Source organism: Mauremys mutica, chromosome 3, assembly GCF_020497125.1.
Source record: "Mauremys mutica isolate MM-2020 ecotype Southern chromosome 3, ASM2049712v1, whole genome shotgun sequence".
In the NCBI taxonomy this organism is placed as follows: Eukaryota; Metazoa; Chordata; order Testudines; family Geoemydidae; genus Mauremys; species Mauremys mutica.
This window is the reverse complement of record NC_059074.1, coordinates 118,037,081-118,056,303: the sequence shown is the minus strand read 5'-3', so window position 1 is coordinate 118,056,303 and position 19,223 is coordinate 118,037,081. Positions and strand designations below refer to the sequence as shown.

Below are 19,223 nucleotides of genomic sequence, written 5' to 3'. Positions count from 1 at the left end.
ATTACATGGTTGTTACAATAACTTCCTGAGTGTAAGAGAAGACTGGTGTGTCTCTCCTACTCCCCCTGCCTGAATATTCCCCTCTGCTGCCAACACTTTCAGCTCACCCTTTCCTTCCCATCCCATGAAATTGTTAGCTGGTACCCAGAACACATCAACAGCATAGCAGGCTCAAAGAGGGGTATTAAGTGGCCCATTTTCAGACATGTTGCAAGGATGCCACAAGACGTTCCTGTAAATGCCATTCTCCAGGTGGCTTGTAGCATCCAGGCTAAAATTCCACCAATGGAGGGGTGGAGGCGGCCCAGAGGCAGACCCCCTATTACATGGGTTCATCAAGTCTGTTCTGACATTGGACTTTCAGGCCGTCAAGCCTTTGTGGTTGTGCAGGAACGGACCAAATGATGAATGATTGCTACGGCTGACTGTCTGGCTAAGCATTGAAGAAGAATATTTATCTCAGTGAGATGCTTTCAGCTGAAAGAGAATACCCAATGGAGATGAATACAGCCAGAAACAAGAGCTCGGAGATGTGTGAACTGCACTGTTCTTGTCAGTGGGTGCTCCTGTCCCCTCTCCCTGCTCCCCAGTGCTGGAGAGGATGTGCAAGCATTCCTGTTCTCAGCAACTCAACTCAGGCTATGTCTACACTACAAATTACACTGATATAATTTACATTGCTCACGGTTGTGAATAATCCACATCCCTGAGCAACGTAAATTAAACCAACCTAAGCACTGATATAGACAGTGCTGTGTTGGCAGGAGAGCTTCTCTCACCAAGATAGCTACCACCTCTAGCAGAAGCAGGAGTTAGTAAACTGACAGGAGAGCTCTCTCCCATCGGCATACAGCGTCTTCACCAGAAGCACTACAGTGGCACAGCTGCATCAGTGCAGCTGTGCTGCTGTACATGATGTAGTGTAGATGTAGCCCCAGTCTCAGCAGTGCGAGCATGGCTGTTCTAATCTCCCCACCCAGAGGGCAGGGATTTCCCCAGATCCTGGCCGACGTGTGTGTGTGTGTGTGTGTGTGAATAGGGAGACTGATTCAGGCCCTCTTAAAGGGACAAGGCACCCAGATCCCAGCACAGATGAGGTGGGGGTTAGGGAGTGGGGCTCAGACATTCCCAGAAAGGCAAGTGTCCCCCAGAACCTGACTCACATAAGGAGGGCAGGGATGGGGGATGTCAACCCCTCATAGATGGTCAGCCGCCCCTAAATCCTGGCACACACATGAGGGTGGGGGCAGGGAACAGGACTCAGACACCCCCAGGAGGGAAGTGACCCTCAAATCCCAGATCACCTGAGGAATGTAGGGAGAGGAACTCACACCACCCTCAGAAAACAAGCCCCCTAGAAACTCGCCTACGCGAGGGAAGTGGAGAAGTATCAGACCCCCATTGATGGGCAAAGGCCACCCCAGATCCTGGCACATAGATACCTACCTGTGTGTCAGATCCCTCAGATCCTGGCACACACCCCTGGGGAGGGGAGGGTGGAAAATGTGGGGCTGACAGGTGCCCTTCCCCTATTCTCCCCCAATACTCCTGTCACTCTCCGTCATGTCCCCCTCCCAGTGTCCTCACCTGTCCCATTCCCATAATGCCCCCCTCGATGCATCCCCAAACCCCTCTTACCCATATTCCACCACTTCTCCACTCCCTAAAATGCCCCTCCCCTATCAGCAAGCATTCACACTTCTAATTTTTTTTACAAAAATACTTTGATTGCATTCCCCCACACTTGCCCCAAGGGGGCAGACAGAATTTAGCGATATACCTTTCAACCTTTTCCAGTTTTCTGTCCAAGGTGGGACTTAAGCTGACACTGGCTGGGTCAGGTTCAAAGGACTACAGGTTATCCCTTTGAACTATCCAGCTGCTGTGAAACTTGCAAGGCTAAAAATCCTGTGAACTCCTCTGTCCATGCATGCTCAGCATAATCCATTTGGTGTAACAACAAGCACTCCAAAGGTGGATGCTCTAAACAGGAGAGCTAAAGTCTTTGGCTAATACAGTAAAACCTCCAAGTTGCAAACCTCAGGAATGGAGGTTGTTCATAACTCTGAAATGTTTATAACTCTGAACAAAAGGTTATGGTTGTTCTTTCAAAAGTTTACAACGGAACATTGTCTTAATACAATTTTACTGTGCAGAAGAAAAGTGCTGCTTTTTAACCATCTTAATTTAAATGAAACAAGCACAGAAACAGTATCCTTATGTTGGCAAATCTTTTTTTTAAACTTTCCCTTTATTTTTTTAGTAGTATACGTTTAACACTGTACTGTACTGTATTTGCTTTTTTTCCCTCTGCTGCTGCTGCCTTATTGTGTACTTCCAGTTCCAAACGAGGTGTGTTGGTGACCGGTCAGTTCATAACTCTGGTGTTCATAACTCTGAGATTCTACTGGGATAAAGGGAGAAATTAAGGAAAATAAGGACACTGCAGAGAAGCTAAAGGATTTTTTGCATTGGTCTCACCACAGAAAATATTAGGGAAATATCTAGTCCAGACGAACTCTGTTCAGGTAATACAGTTGAGGCGCTGGTGGAGAGTGAGGTGTCAAAAGAGCAAATGCTGGAACAAACTGATATATTAAAGAGCAACGTGTCATCGAGTCCAGGTGGCATACATCCGAGAGTTCCGAGGGAGCTTAAGAATGAAGAGGCTGAGCTGCTCACAAAATATTCACCCTCTCATTAAAATCAACTACTGTAGCAGAGGACTACAGTAGGGAAACAAAAGTTGTACCTGTATCTTTTAAAAAGACACTGATAGTGATCCTGGGAGTTACAGACCAGAGAGACATTTATATGGATGATGGCATCTGCACTCATGTGGGATAGAATAAAATATTTTTCTTCATAAGGGACGTAAACCTTCCTGTTTCAGGGTGTAAGCTAACTCCAAACTAACTGAGGTTAGGGGGAAACTTCTATGTGCTAGTTATGCCATTATTGTTCGCTACAGAGTTTCTTGCACCTGTTCCTGAATCATCAGGTACTGACTCAGAGAGAAGTTATTGGACTAGATGGACTGCTGGTCTGATCCAGTGTGGCAATTCTTATTCTTCTAGGAATCTTGGGTTACATTCATCCTGGCACCTCCCTGCACCAGCCTGGCTCTCTGTGCTTTGGGGTTGGGGGAAGGAATTCATTTCATAAACGGCAGATTGTAGTAGCATTGCCCGCTCTCCCACTGGAACTCAGCTGAGTTGAATTAGTGCATTCCCCAGCCATGCTGGCCACACACCTTTTCAGGCCAGTGCTGCCACTTTTTGGCCACCCATTATGCTTTTGTGCCCCCTGAATTCTCTAACAGTGTCTATGTGCAGTGAGGTAAGAAAGAGATTTTGCTCTTCTAGTCAAGCTAGGAGAGAGCACTGAGATATTAAGCAGGTCTTTCATACTCCAGTAGAGGTCAGATACCTACCTACTGTAAGAAAGCTAATTCATTACAACATGATAGATTATAACAGTTTATTTGGAGCCCCATTATATAAATCACTTAAATGTGTATTTACATAACATTCATATTAATTACCATGAAACACGTAATGACTCTGTCTGAGCTGTTCCAGTTTATCTTGTAAATATGTATTTAAGCAATTTTTGTAACAGGTAATATTTAATCGATAGACCCTAGCAGCTCATCTATCATGCCAAACCTTTGTATGAAAAGTGGGTTTTGAACTGGATAGAACTTAATGGATCCTTTGGAAAACCACTTAATGTGTTACATTAATAATGTGGAAACTGCACACTGTTAATAGGGAAATGCCATTAAAAACCTTATTGTGACCTGCCTAGCGGTAGCTCTCCATATTGTCACAAGTTTTTTATTTTTTTGTGAGGCAAGGAAGTCATTGTATTACTCAGCAGTGACACCTGTGGCAAGTTAAGGAGCTGAACTGACAGACTGCAAGAGGCTCCTATCTGACTCTTTCTTGCCCCTCCCCCTAAAAATAGTGGTGAAATCTATCTATGTACAGTATTTATATTGCCGTACATAGTATATAGTAGTACTAATATATACACTGTAGTAACTGAGTACCATGCAATCTCAAGCCCCGCTAGTATGAGTCTGTCTACCAGGGCTGGGAGGCTCAATCCGAGCTGCAGTGTAGACATACCCTGGAAGTCTACTTGGTGTAGTGAGTGTGTACTATCTGACCCCCTCTGGAAAGCTGCCTTCAAATTCTAGCCGAAGTCACAGGTAAACATTAGGGGCCAATAGCTGATCCAATAAGAGATATTGTCTCACCCACCTTGTCTCTCTAATATTGACACAGTTTAAGTGGGTAGCTGCATTGACATCAGAGAGACTGTTTCATGAATAAAGTAAGCAGGATTTGTTCCTAGTCTAGTAATGTGACCCTATCACTCATTTGTCCCACATCGCAAGACCATCATGCAGTTTGCACTGATTAGCAGTCACTGCTCAAAAGAGGCTCATGACTGAAATAGTAGGGAAGTGTAAGGTCAGGGTTGTAATGGATTGACAGAGCTTTGAAGGGAGTTTTGTACATCACTGGGTCTAGCCAACACTGCTAGTCTCTTGCTTTCATAAGCACTAAATTCACTTACAATTTTTTAAAAAAAGTATGACTGCCTCCATTGGAGCTTTTGCAATTTGTTGTGTAATGTAGGCTTTGGTTAATTTTTTTTAAAAAAGTCTCTTGTCGGGGCGGCTCTATGTATTTTGCCGCCCCAAGCACAGCAGGCAGGAGGCTTTTGGCGGCGCACCTGCGGGAGGTTCGCCGATCCTGCGCCTTTGGTGTCCCCGCTGCCAAATTACCGCCGAATCCGCGGGACCGGCGGATCTCCTGCAGGTGCGCCGCCGAAGGCAGCCTGACCGTCAGACTGCCCCCCCCCCTGCAGCTTGCTGCCCCAGGCACGTGCTTGGTGCCTGGAGCCGCCCCGTCTCCTGTGCAATAACAATTCTCATGTGCAATAAATAATCAATAGACACTACTCACTTGCAAAATGACTTCGTTTCACAGATTATTGTATGCAGTGTAGTTGTAGCCATGTTAGTCCCAGGATATTACAGAGACGAGGTGGGTGAGGTAATATATTTTATGGGACCAACTTCTGTTGGTGAGAGAGACAAGCTTTCAAGCAAAACAGAGCTGAAGATGACCTGAACAAGAGCTTTGCTGGCTCGAAAACTTGTCTCTCTCACCAACACAAGTTGGTTCAATAAAAGATATTACCTCTCAGACCTTGTCTTTCTTTGTTTCACAGAGACAGTTTTTGAGTTGCCCAGTTGCAGCCCTTGCCCCCAACTTTCATATCTGTAAAAGATGAACCAATCTTTTTCTCTTTTTCTCTTTTTGCCAATTAGTACAAAAATGTTATGAGCTGGCATGAATATTAATTTGGGGTGAATTTTTTTACAACAATTATAAATCCCTGACAAATGTGGCAAACCACCCTTAAGTACAGTAGTGATGCTGAGGGCTGTTCTAATAAAGTAATCTACAATATGGTTATCTTTCTTGTAAAATTGCTTTCCCAAAACAGCTTAGCACATTAACCACATCTGAAACACACTTGCAATTATACACACGTCAGAAAACATGTAAGAACTGCCTTTTTAGTCCAGAGTTATAAAGATGTTGCAGTAACTTTGTGATCTTGTATTACCTATGCACCATGAAGCCTGTAAAAGGAAAAAAGAAAGAAGGCATCAGCCATTGGAAGGTTGCTCATAGGTGAACTTTGGCTGCCTTTTACAGCATTGATTTTGCTCTCTGTGAACTGCACTTGATACCCTTGTACAGTCTAGAGAATTTTCTACATCTCTGACTGGCCTACATGGTTATTTGCAACTGATTTGCACTTCAAAGGTGATGTGCTGTGAAAAAAAATAGTTCATTGAGACTCTGATGAACAGTACTCTGGGCTAACTCATTCAATGACTTATCACAAGAGTAGGCCTTGCTCATGCAAGTAGTTCCACTGAGGTCAATGGAACCACTTGTATGAGTAAAGATAGCAAGATCAGGAACTACAGCAGAGTGGGAAGGATACGCTATTTTAAATAAAAAGAACAAGAGTATTTGTGGCACCTTAGAGACTAACATATTTATTTGGGCATAAGCTTTCATGGGCCAATGGGTTTTAGCCCATGAAAGCTTATGCCCAAATAAATTTGCTAGTCTCTAAGTTGCCACAAGTACTTCTCGTTCATTTTGCTGATACAGACTAACACGGCTACCACTCTGAAGCCTGTCACTATTTTAAATGTAATCTTCTTTCTTTCTTTCTTTCTTTCTTTCTTTCTTTCTTTCTTTCTTTCTTTCTTTCATCTATTTGGCTACTGAATTTATGGACATAAAGATCCTGCAACTACTGCTGGGATTTCAATATAACTCTGATCCTTGTTACTTACTTCTGACATAATGTTTAGTCTCGGTGGTATGAGCCAAGACTACTGGAACCCTGTTTCCCAAGGTACAAACCAATCCAGCCAAGACAAAATAGTATGAACAATCCTGATATTCAGTATACAGCAATGATAATACTTCAGAAGTAGTCAGACCTCTTCACCTCATTAGGGCTCTGATTTTACAGTCCTACTCAGGCAAATCTCCCATTAATTTTAACTCTTATTAGAAATTCTATTTGAAAATTTTAATCTAGTTCTATTTGGCCAGCTAGGTTTTAGAAGAGAATAATATGCCAGTCTATAGGATTCTGAGGCTACTGTTATCCTGTAGACCAACAGAAATCAACAGACTGGTTATCCAGTAGAGATCAGTTGATATATTCCAATGGGATTACCTGAATTAGGCCTAGGAAATGGAATTTTTCCTGAGTAAGGACTGTAGGATCAGTTATTATCTGTTCCGCAGTTTAAATGGAAGCATAAAAGAAGGGAAGAGTTCCCTTCTGGAACAGTCCAGTGGACATCTTAATAAGGATGAAACCAGTAGGGTTGTTGTAATAGGGTTCTTTTATGGAGGCACTGATAGTGGCTCCACATTAAGACTGCATCAGATCTTTTAGAAATTGCTCTTGAAACATAGAATTTAATATAAAGTGATATCCTCCAGGTCTGGTCTGTTTCCTTTCATTCCTTATTTGTGAAACCCCTCACAACCAGAGATGATGATGATTTCTATTGTGACAGTGCACAATGTTCCCAGTCAGGATTGGGGGCATATTGTGATAGGTGATATATGAGCACATAAGAGCTTACAGTATATGAGGAGCTCCACATCTCTTTCTGTTTTCAAGACTACTGTGATACATTGGAGAGCCTGCTTTTTAGCTCATATTATATTTATTATTCTGTTTCAGCATTGTAGTTTTCATTGTAAAATGGAGTGAGACAAGGGTGACCAGATGTCCCGATTTTATAGGGACAGTCATGATTTTGGGGTCTTTTTCTTATATAGGCTCCTATTACCCCCCACCCTGTCACGATTTTTCACACTTGCTGACTGGTCACCTTAAGTGAGACATTAGGTGGTGTGAATGATCCTATATTCTTCCATGCATTTTAGTGTACTAAAATCAGTGATTTCACAACTTCCTCCTCAGCATTTTAATAGGCAAAAATGTTTGGGTTCAGCTAAAGCAACCCTTATGGAAAAGTTCTACAGAACTCAATAAAAACAATAACCTTTCTATTTATTTATCTAGTTATTTGAACTATCCTACTGAATTTAACAGAGTGAAATCTCTGTCATACAATTCTATAAGATGGTTCAAAACCAGACCAGACCTGGAGGATATGCCAGCAGATCGAGGGAAGTGACTATTCCCCTCTATTTGGCAGGGTGAGGCCACACTTGGAGTATTGTGTCCAGTTTTGGTCCCCCTACTATAGAAAGGATGTGGACAAATTTGAGAGAGTCCAGCGGAGGGCCACGGAAATGATTAGGCTGCTGGGGCACATGATTTATGAAGAGAGGCTGAGGGAACTGGGAACTAAATAAGTCTGTAGAAGAGAAGAGTGAAGGGGGATTTGATAGCAGCCTTCAACTACCTGAAGTGGGGTTCCAAAGAGGATGGAGCTAGGCTGTTCTCAGTGGGAACAGATGACAGAACAAGGAGTAACGGTCTCAAGTTGCAGGGCGGGAGGTCTAGGTTGGATATTAGGAAATACTATTTCACTAGGAGGGTGGTGAAGCACTGGAATGAGTTACCTAGGGAGGTGGTGGAATCTCCATCCTCAGAGGTTTTTAAGGTCAGGCTTGACAAAGCCCTGGCTGAGATGATTTAGTTGGTGTTGGTCCTGCTTTGAGCAGGGGGTTGGACTAGATGACCTCCTGAGGTCTCTTCCAACCTTAATCTTCTTGATTCTATGATATCATTTTCTATTAAATTCTGTATTTTAAGAGCAATTTCTAAAAATTGATGCTGCCTTAACTGTGGAGCCGCTATCAGTGCCTCCATAAAAGAACCCTATTACAACAACCCTACTGGTTTAATCCTTATTAAGATGTTCCATAAGGGAACTCCTCCCTTCTTTTATGATGCTAAACTAAGTGGGATGTCAGAGTTTCATAAGACTATGTAATCTAACTAAAATACCTCATACTTATAGGAACTATGGGGTTGATATTTTGCTTTGCCTTAACCACATTTCTACTCTCCAAGGACCACAAACCTTGTTGGCCCAGTGGGACAATGTCCTGCTATTTGCCTTTTGGAGACTGCATTATCGTCTTCAGATTTTTATACAATAAAAAATGTGTCACAAAAAATGGCTCTAGTCAGCCAGCCTCCTCTAGATCCTCCATTCACCGGGAGCTGCCTTGATCACCTGACTCCTTCCTTTTGTTGGCGGTGTCATGTTAGCCATCCAGTTCAACTTGGAAGATAGACATTGGAAAGGCCAGATGGAACCTTTGTCTGAGTGTGAGATGTAGTGCGGGAACTGGCCATCTCTTCTTGCAGGATGTTTAGGAGAGCTGGGTGCTACTCAGGTCCAAATTTATGAGGATGTCTACTTCAGGCTCACAGATGCCATACAGATGGGTGCCACATAAGAACCTATATAAATAGCTAGCTAGATGTTGGTGATATCTCAGTAATGATCTCCCAGTTGGGCTAGTATTACTTAGGAAGGCAACGAGCACAAATTTAATTTTATTTACACATCGTGACCAATTTTTACCCACTCAGATTAGTTATAAAATGCAATTTTTTAAACAGTGAGGGTAACCAAGGGATGTGGGGGATTCTCTATCACCGGAAGTCTTTAAATCAAGATTGGATAGCTTTATAAGAGATATACAGTATTATAATTCCACCACAAGTTATGGGGCTTGATATAGAAATTACTGGGTGAAATTCTATAGACAGGAGATCAGACTAGATGATCATAATAGGTCTCTTCTGGCCTTAAAATGTATGGCTCTTTAGAAAATCCAACAAGATAATGACAATGTGTGTAACACACAAATTTCTGTCTAAGGTTTTTATATGAATTGTCATAAATCATAAACCTGTCTACAAATTGTGAAAATACTGTTTCCATATTCTGTTGTGCTGCTATTATGAACTAATTTTTAAAAAATACTGCTGGTAAGTAAGCTGAGAGAGGCTACAAAAGCGCCTACCCATTCAAACAGTGTTGGAAAGGCACTAATTGCTCTAAACTAGCTTCAGTGAAGTGCAGAGCAAGAGAACAGATAACAGGGAAATGTATTAGTTGCTTTTATTGCAACATAAAGGACTGTGGTGAGGGATTAGATTTTTCTTTTCAGCAAAGGAACTGACTTACTTCCCCCCCCCCCTTTGCTATAGTTCAAGAATCTCAAGATACTCAAAACAATTTGGCAGCATCAGCAGCACAGTTTGACAACACACAGAGTGGCACAGTGCTGCCCTGAAGACTAGTTTCCTGACGCCCTTTAAAGATTACAATTTATGAGTGCACTGTATGCTGAGAACATTTTAATGGGAACATACAGGAAAACAAACACAGATGGCTGAAATTGCTTTATTTTTTCTAGTGGGTAATCGGCACTTGTAATAAGTCACACAGTTATTGGGGATAATACTGTTACTTGAGCATAAATCACAGACGTTTTCTTTATAAGGTTCGCTCAGTAAATGCCATGTAACTACATATGAATTACATGCTGCCACTCATTCCTTAGGATTAGATCCAATAAAAACTCCATCTGATTTCTTTACCAGGTTATCACACCTGGGTTATGTAAAAGTATTTCTTGTGAGGGTCAATCATTTGTGAAAGCATCTGGAAAGAATGTGATACTGAATCTGTTCCTTTGAAATAACAGATAATATTTGCCAGGGAATTTTGGCCAGATTTTAATGTAGGTGATAATACTGTACTAATGGTCCTCTTCTGAGCAGGGATTATCTTTTTGTTCGGTGTTTGTACAGCACCTAGCAGAATGCAATCTTATGCACTACCACATGGCAAATAACAAACAAACGAACAAATAAATAATGGCTTATATGCCTTCTATTGCTTGGCACAGAGGGAAGAAAGATCATTTGAATATATTCTACACTGGAGCTGAGTAAAAAGCAAATATTATCTGCTTCTGTGGATCCCGGTCACAGATCAGGATCCCATTGTGCTAGGCGTAGTGCTTAATTTGTACCAAGCCTTGTCAGGGCTGTGCACCCAGCACCTCTAGTCTTGGCAGTTCATAGTTCCCGGCACTTCTGGGCTTTCCACATCAGTTATTAAAATTTAAAAAATTGCTTGAGCCCGGGCACCTAATTTCTTGAGCCCCGGCACCTCTTTCATTACAAATTAAGCACTGACTAGGTGTTGTACAAATGGAACAAAAGACAGTCCCCGCACCAAAGAGCTTACAGTCCAAGATAAAAGATGACAGATGGAAACTGCGAACAGACTGGGGTGCACTGGGAAAAATGGAGATTAAATTCTTCAGCATGAAAAGATCACAACACAGCGAGCTGCCTAACCATTGCCAGTTTTTTGTAGGCAAGTGGAGACTTGTTCCTCCATCATCTCATAGCCATTGGAATCTCCTCTGACAACTCAATATGGATCGTACACTGATAAATATGATGCTGTCAAAGGCAATTGTAATTATAGAATGTGTTAACACTGTTTAAAATGGAAACCCAAATATTCAAGAGAAGAAGAGTGAAGTAACATCAAATATATAGTCATCAACTAAATGACTATCAACTGCCTAATAAGATTTTGTGTGCACTACTAGTGAGCTTTATTCCAGTGAAAGATAGAGAAAAGCTCCACAAAACACGCACACAAGCTTTCTTTGAAATTATGTCCTAACTCAGGAGGTGGCTATCCAGTGTGAAAGGGAATAAGAGAAACCACTTGGCCACTTTATTTTCACCATTTGTCTCCTCCTTGGTCTCTCTGTGGGACTGAGAGAATTTGTCTTCACTCCTATCTTGCCATTCTGATGGGTTAATGTGAAAAGCATACACAAATTAGCATATACAAATGCACATGACTGTCAGCAATTGACTTCAGTATTTGTCTGGGGCATTACCTTACCCCCTTCACAAACCTTGTGGCCATTAAGTCTAAAGTCTGCTATCATAGATATATGTTTAGTCATTAAAAGGACGTCTTCAATTTCATAGTCACACTTTTGTCCAACATTTTTTACCTTCTCTTGTTGCAAGTAACACCTCAGAATGCTTAACTCAAAGAGGTTAAAAGAAATTTTTTTTGTTGTTCAACATGTTTACTTTGTGTCTTTGATATCACTTTGTAGAGTCAGTTTCAATTTCCCTTGTTAGGTCAAATACTAAGTCATTTTCTTCTGTTTGTGTAGATCTGACTGGAAAACCATAACAATTGGCAGTGCACTCAGCCGTGGGTATAAGCGCTTGAAACTACTTTACATTCAGTTTTTAAGAGTGACTAGATTTGAAGATGACTGATTCCCTTTAAGGGAATTTCTCCCTTTAGGTTCTGCAACAGACATAGACCAGTATAATTACAAACAACTTCAAAACCCATCTCCTTGGTCAAAACCATTATGGAGTTATTATTCAAGCCTCTTCAGATGGCTTGGGTTAAATGACCGATGTAGAAATCTTTTCCCACCTGTAGGTTCTTTTCTTTTATCAATGGAACAGTTAGGAGTTATCCAACTTGAGGGGCAATAAAGCCCTGCCCTATTGCATGATGCATGTGCATCTGGTACTTCTGACCTGCATTTCAGTGGGACTTTCACACATCCAGATGAACTTCAGAAAGGCAGCAGACTTTTGCCTGCAGTTGCACCTTCTGGCCAGATGGAACTGCTCTGGAACCCGCTAAGCAGGCAGCCTGGTGCCTCCTATCACACTGTTCTCCCTAATCACAGCAGAAAGTAGCAGCCAGGAGGTGTGGTGGCGGTAGTGGAAACTTCAGGAGAAGGTGTGGGGATGTAGTAGCAGCCTAAGGCAAGGGGCCAATACCAGCCACAGACTCTCCCACACTGCTGCAGTCCACCCTCTTGTTTCCCCCCACCATGCCCTCCCTAGCCACTGTCTCCTCCTCTTAGGCATTTGCCAACATGCACTCAGACCCAGCACCCACCCACATCCTAGCAGCACCAGCAGTCTCTCAGCACCCACCCACACCCAGATGTCCTAGCTTCTCCCAGACACCTCTCAAGCACCCTCTACCTACCCTAGCCAGAGCTGCCAAGTTTTGCACAGAATCATGTCTTACCCCTGCCACTGCTTGGGGCAGGCTTTATTGACCATGACCTGAAAGTTATGATGATATACAAATTATTTAGAAATGTATTAATTAATTCATTAGATAATTTTCAAAAAAGGTCACATGGAGCTAAACAAACCTCAGCAGCTAGCCATATATCCTCTTAGCCCCTGCTCTGTTGCTTCAAAGGGACTGTAGGGTAGGTATGAGCCCTGCCCATTGGCAATACTACTGTAGCACAGGATACTCCACTCTAGGCAGCATTCTGGGGTGGATTGGAGGCGGAGAAGAGGGCAACCCTAGTCCCCAGCTCCACAAGGCCCAGCAGGGGCCAAGCTGGTCCCTGGCAGCTCTAAGATCAGGACGTTGAAAGCCACCTTCCTTCTGTCCAATTGATTTAATTCTTATACAACAGGAGATAAAAATCACAGAGAGAGAGCGAGCCCGTGTCACAGATGTCACTGTCGTTTTTTGTGCCGGATGTCTGGCTGATATTCAGAGCTGTCAGAGTACCAACCCACATGGTACTGTGTTCTGACGCTGAAGGATGTGGTCTCCCTGCTGACTTTTTATGTTGGAGGTAGGGTTGTTTAAACAGTTTTCACTGATGTTGCCTTAGTCAGATGAGTTTCCACCAGCAACCGAGGTTAAAGCTTCTGCCTCTTTCCTGACTCTGCTCTTTTACTCCCTGGTTTGATAAACAGGGGTGGGAACAGGGCACTTAACATAAGGAGAAATGAAAGGAATTATCAAGCAGCAAGCGGATAAAACCAAAGGAGCAGCACATGCTGTTGGTTCCTACATTTCAGAGAGAGATTGTGAGTCACACACTCCAAAAACGTTTACTCCACACATATGTGACTTATACCTAGAATGCGTCAAACTTTTTATAGCTGCTCCCACTTGCTGCAGTGTCACCTGCTGGTGAGGTCAAAGTAGGCAGCTACACACTCCCCCGCTCCAAACTAAACAAAGTCACCAAGCCATTGAAAACTCCTACAGATGTTTCCTCTCTGAAGGCAAAAGGATATTTTTCTCCCCTCCCGCCCTCTCTCCTTCACACCAAAGAGCAAATCCTATGCCTGACTGAGTTTGTACGACCTCGGATTAATTGGCTCTAATGCAAATGTTCATGGCTGTGTGGGGGATGTTGCTGAGTGCATAATGGTTACTGTATTTGCTTGCATGAGGTTACTCCACTTCAGCTGTGTAATTCGTTGCTTTATAAAGTGCTTTGCAACGCACTACAGTACAGGAAGCTAATCATATGCTGTAGCAGAAAATACAGCAGAGGTTCAGCCAGTTGTTGCTGGTCTCCTAACGCCAAACCTGAAGTTCTTAGTTCTTCTGGGAAAAATCCCAGGGAAGTAAATGGCTGTTTTGCCTGAATGAGGATAGCAAGATTGGCCCCTAAGGAAGAAGCTGTAGTACCATCAGCATCTCTAGAACTTCTTTCAGCAGGGTCTTTGTGGAATTTCCTTTAATTCCTTTTCAGACAAAATCATTTTTTCCCTTTCCTCCCACTCTGATTTTTTCTCCTTCCTTTTGGGCAACTATGAAAAGATGCACATTGCTATGCCTAGAGTTAAGGAAGCACAAAAATTTCCATTCTAAGAGGGTCATTTTCAGTTGCTTATGTTTGTGGCTGAAATTTAGCACATTCATACTTGGTCCAGGCACAATTTTGACTTGAAAGTTTGAGACCAAATGGTTGCAGCCTTTTCAAGAACAAAGAAAGTTTAAAAAAATACATTTTTCCTACTGTAATTTTAGTGGAATTTTTTGAACAGCTCTCACATATCAAGGTTACATGGTAGAAACTTGAAATTTGGCAGGAAGATGGCAGGTAGGTTGCAGATATCTCTTTTCTGGTCTGGTGACAATTGGTTGTCACTTGTCAATGTTACAACAGTTGTAAAAATGTTCCTTGCGTACACACACTGTTTTGTAGTACAATCCCTTAATGGCCTGCTGATATTTTTTTGGTGCTGTACATTTGGGTGTAGCTCAGGAAAGCTCACAGGAGGTGCTATAACTTTTTCTTGGACCAATGAGGTAACAGGAAGGGAAGTAGTGATTCCAAGATCGGTGATATAAAAAGGTGTGTGTGGAATAGGGCAATGGCCCTCACCTCCCTGGTTGCACATATTTCACAATAAAGTACAGGACACTCTACCACTGACTAGCAAAAAGTTGAACTTGGCGGATTTCCTTCCCCTCCCCCCATTTTCTATTTAATGTAGGAAATACCATTCAGTAAGGAAATGCCAGAATTAAGCTTGCTTACACCTTAATTCTGCTCCCTTGTTTGTATGCATTATGATAACATCTTTTTAGATTGTGATGTAATATTTGGGGGGTTGCAGGACTTCTACCTCATTCATTTTGCACATGGAATGGAGAATGAGGCAAGTTTTTATAGTGTATTGCTCTGCTGTCCAGAGCACCCCTTCCTCACTCTCTGCAGAAGTTGCATGATGTATCATGAATGAAACTAGTGTCTGTAACAGGCAATACGGCATGTCATGGATGCAGGAGAGTATATAAGAGCCTACCCTGGAATTTGGTAACCTTGGCTTCATTTATTCAGTGGAGGAACCCCTGTCTGCCAGTCAGGAACTTGCTAGTGCTTTTCGTTGTTGCTAGTCCTGCTGGAAAATGGATGCAAATTATTCTAGTCTAGCTGTAGCCATAATGACTATTTAAATACCAACATTAGTTACTGTACAACATTAGCAACTGTACTGCTGGCCATCTTAGCCATTCTGAGACTTTGAGCAGATCAAGAATTGTAAGCAGAATTTGAATATCATACTTATTTCTCCCATCCCATCCCTTATATCATCATATTAGGCAATTAACAATAATAATACCTAGCTCTAATATAACACTTTTCACTTGTAGATCTCAAATTGCTTAACAAAGGAGGTCATTATCATTATCCCCATTTTCCAGATGAAGAAACTGAGGCACAGATAGGTGATGTAACTTGCACAAGGTCACCCATCAGGCCAATGGCCGAACTGGGAATAGAATGCAGGTTTCCTCCCTCCCAGGCTAGGTCCCTTCCAGTAGGTCAGTGGTTCTTAACCAGGCGGCTGGGGCCCTCTGGGAGGCTGCGAGCAAGTTTCAGGGGGGTCTGCCAAGCATGGTTGGCATTAGGCTCGCTAGGGCCCAGCATGGGACTGCAGCCTGGGGCCCTGAGCCCCACCGCCTGGGGCTGAAGCCGAAGCCTGAGCAACTTAACTTTGCATTGCCCCCTGTGGGTGTGGGACCCTGGGTGTTTGTCCTCCTTGCTACCTCCTAATGCCAGCCCTGGCTTTTATGTGCAGAAAAACACTTGTTGTGGCATATCTGGGCTGTGGAGTTTTTATAGCTTGTTGGGGAAAGGGGGGCTCAGAAAGAAAAAGGCTGAGAACCCCTGCAGTAGGTCACACTGCCTCCCATTAAAACCGAGTGTTTAAAAATCTATCAGTCGCCATTTCATTTTATTTTATTTTATTGCTTTTTGTATTTCATTCAATGTGAACAGCTAAGTTAGTCTCATCTGTTTCATTTTCTGTTTGGAGTCACTATTTGGTTCTCATGCACTAGCACAAACACTGTGGTGCTTGTGTTTCCAACATGCAGAGACAATGACTATGTTAAAAAAATACAAAACAGATGTTTTCTTTTGATAGGCATCATGCTGTAAGAAAACTCCGGAGGATGTAAGGAAATGAATAAGAATATATCTGTGCATGTGTCCCTCTCTGATCAGCCAGAGCTTGTTAAGGAAATGCTGTGCATGGTAGAGAACTGATTTAGCACACTGCCGCAGCTGGACTGGCAAATGATTGCCTGCAGGGGCAGCACAGGGAAAAGAATTTAAAGCAATTGCAAACAAAATCTTACTTTCTTTTAACAGGTCACAGCTGGGGAAGCAAGAGGAGGTAGCCAGCAACATGAGTGAGGAGGTTCACGTACAGAGTTAGGGAATCAGGACTGCAAGGTATAGAAGGGAAGCAATACGTACCACAGAGACGACTGGAAAATGGATCAAGGAAAGCAGCAGATGGTTGGCAGTAAGATCCATTTGGACATGATTACAGGTTCAGGAATTGGATTGGATCTCCTGATCTGCATTCATTTCCCCAAGTGCCAAATGGGAATTTTGTATTTGTGTCAGTTCAAAATTCAAATTCAACTCTGCTAGCTGGATTTTGTGATTCCACCTGTGTTACCATGAATGGAAAGGTTGATCACTGACCCCAATGATAAAACCTTAAAATCTGCACTGCATTCAAGGATGATTAGAGCCACTAATCACACTTTCCCCAAAGTTGTTAGCGTCTTCAGTCCAAACACCCAACTGGAGTTGGTTTGTTTATGAGTTTCAATTAAGTCCATGTTTTCGATCACATTTCTCTTTTCTGGCTCCTGCTACCACTGGCTGGTTGAAGTCAGAGGTAGGGGCATTGGTATCGTGATATGTGGGGCCGAGTGGTGCTCAGGATGCTCATAAGCAGTATCTCAGCAAAGCTGATGTAAAGCACTTTAGTTTCACCTCTGCCTTCCTCCTCATCCAAGGAGCCAGCCTGGGGAGGCAGAGGGAGTGTTGGGGTGTTGAGTGGTAGGACTGACCTGAGTAACTCAACACCAGCTGCTGGAAAGGGGACTGTAAAGGACAGTGGAAAGGGGGAGGAAGCAGTTTGGGGCAGAAGGAGGAGGGCGTCTGGTTGCTGCCACTGCAACAATGAGAGAGGTGAAGGAGATAGTACATCTTCTCCCCTTTTATGGTTGCAGGTCTGTAGAAGCACCACTCAGCTGTCCAGGAGCTCCTCTGATGGGTTTGCCCCTTCCCAATTTACAAGGAGAACAAAGCCGATCCTCTGCAGGTTTTTACTGACAGTCAGTCTATCCAGCTGTCCAGCAACATACAATATGTATAAACAAGTTGTATGCTTCTGTGCATTCATCTGTATTGTACATCAATGTATCTGCAGATTAACTGGGATCTCCTAGCTAGTTGCCAGTGAAGTTCTCAGTCACCAGGGCTAGACAATCATGTACTGAACAGAGTGTTCACTGCAGGGGAGATAGCTTATTGTGTAAACTTCCCCTATGTAGTATATAAATTTGTAGTTTAAAAAATTCTCATGTTCTGCATTTAATTTATTCATTAGTAAATGACATTGAATCTAGAGATTAACCCTCCCCAGTTTATATAATGACTGTAAACTACATAACCCGTCAATCCACTTACTAAATCAATTGTTAATAGATAAACACGAGACCAGATTGTGACTGACCCTCATGCTGCTATGTAGGAAGGGCAGGATTCAAGGAGCTGCTTCTTCATGTGCATCCCATGCAAGGGCCGATGACTGACACAGAAACTGCTCCCTTTATTCAATCCCAAGGGTACATGTTGCCCCCAAGGAGGTGGAGAGGCTATAGGGCAGGAGGAGTGGGCAAACTACGGCCCACAGGCCACATCTGGCCCACCAGCTGTTTTAATCCAGCCTTCGAGCTCCGACTCTGCATCAAACTGTGGAGCACACCCAGTGCATTGAGGGAAACAGGCTCACAGCCCCCTTGTGCCCTTGAGAGCTCAGGGAAGAATAGTGGCTCATGGAGGCACAGTCTCTCCTGGTGGGCCCTCTAGGGCAGAGCAGTCTGCACTGTCCTTTTTTCAAGGCTGTGAATAAATCACACTGTCTGGCCCTGAGAAGGCAATGACTCAGTGCTGTGTGAATGAACATGTGTCCTGAAAGGGCAGTTTTGAAATATTTATGCATCCAAGGTGTGTGTAAATGGGAAAATTATATCACATTATCGCTAGTTTACACACATGTGGGACACGGGAGCAGTTAGTCCATCCTTCTGCCAGAGCAGGAGACAGGAATGCACCAGATATTAAACTGATTCTACATTTGATCTTGGACAGTGATGTATGTGAGACAGTATTATTACCTTTGGTGCAGAAAAGGAAAAAAATATGAAAAACAAACATTCAGTAGCATCCCCGAGGGCTCCTGGTGGTGTGCAAATAGAACATCATTGCAAAGGAGTGTTTAGCATAGCCACAGAAGTGTGCCACTTCCACAGAGGTGGAAAGAACAGTGGCAGGCAAATAGAAGGAGGAAGTTAGAAAGCAGTATGGCTTGAGTCAGTAGTTCTTTTGCTAGAGGAGGAAAAGAGAATAGGCAGCTGCAGGTGAGGGGACAGTTGAGAACCCTGGTGCCAAGGATCTGGTTTGTGGTTGGGGATTGTAGCAGGGTGGACCCTGCTCCGGGGTTTTAAGGGGTTTAAACTGTGGCCTGACAGAGCTGAGCTGATTGGGGAAGTGGTTGCAGCTGGGGGCCACGCCCCAAACTGAAGCCCTGGGGCTTATAAGAGGCAGGGAAGCCAGAGCACAGACAGTCTCTCTCTGTTGCTAGAGGGAGATGGGCCTGGCTGCTTAGGGCTTGAGACTAGATACTTGAGTGAAGCAGGGCTGGGGGACAGGCTGAGGAGCTAGGGAAGCTCCAGCCTGGAAAGCCCCAGGCTGCGGCCTAGCAAAGGGCCAAAGGTACTGGGAGTTGCAGAG

At 43.3% G+C, this 19,223-nt stretch overlaps 1 long non-coding RNA gene across 2 annotated transcripts in view; it reads left to right on the top strand.

Annotated features, from left to right (window-relative positions):
- The window catches only part of LOC123366318, a 137,155-nt gene extending 118,943 nt beyond the window's left edge, over positions 1-18,212 (top strand). The window contains exons 4-5 of one of the 2 annotated variants that reach the window (XR_006578036.1): positions 16,560-17,100; positions 17,438-18,212. This is a non-coding gene — a long non-coding RNA (uncharacterized LOC123366318). The other variant, XR_006578035.1, reaches the window with a different exon arrangement.
- The last annotated feature ends 1,011 nt before the right edge of the window (positions 18,213-19,223 follow it).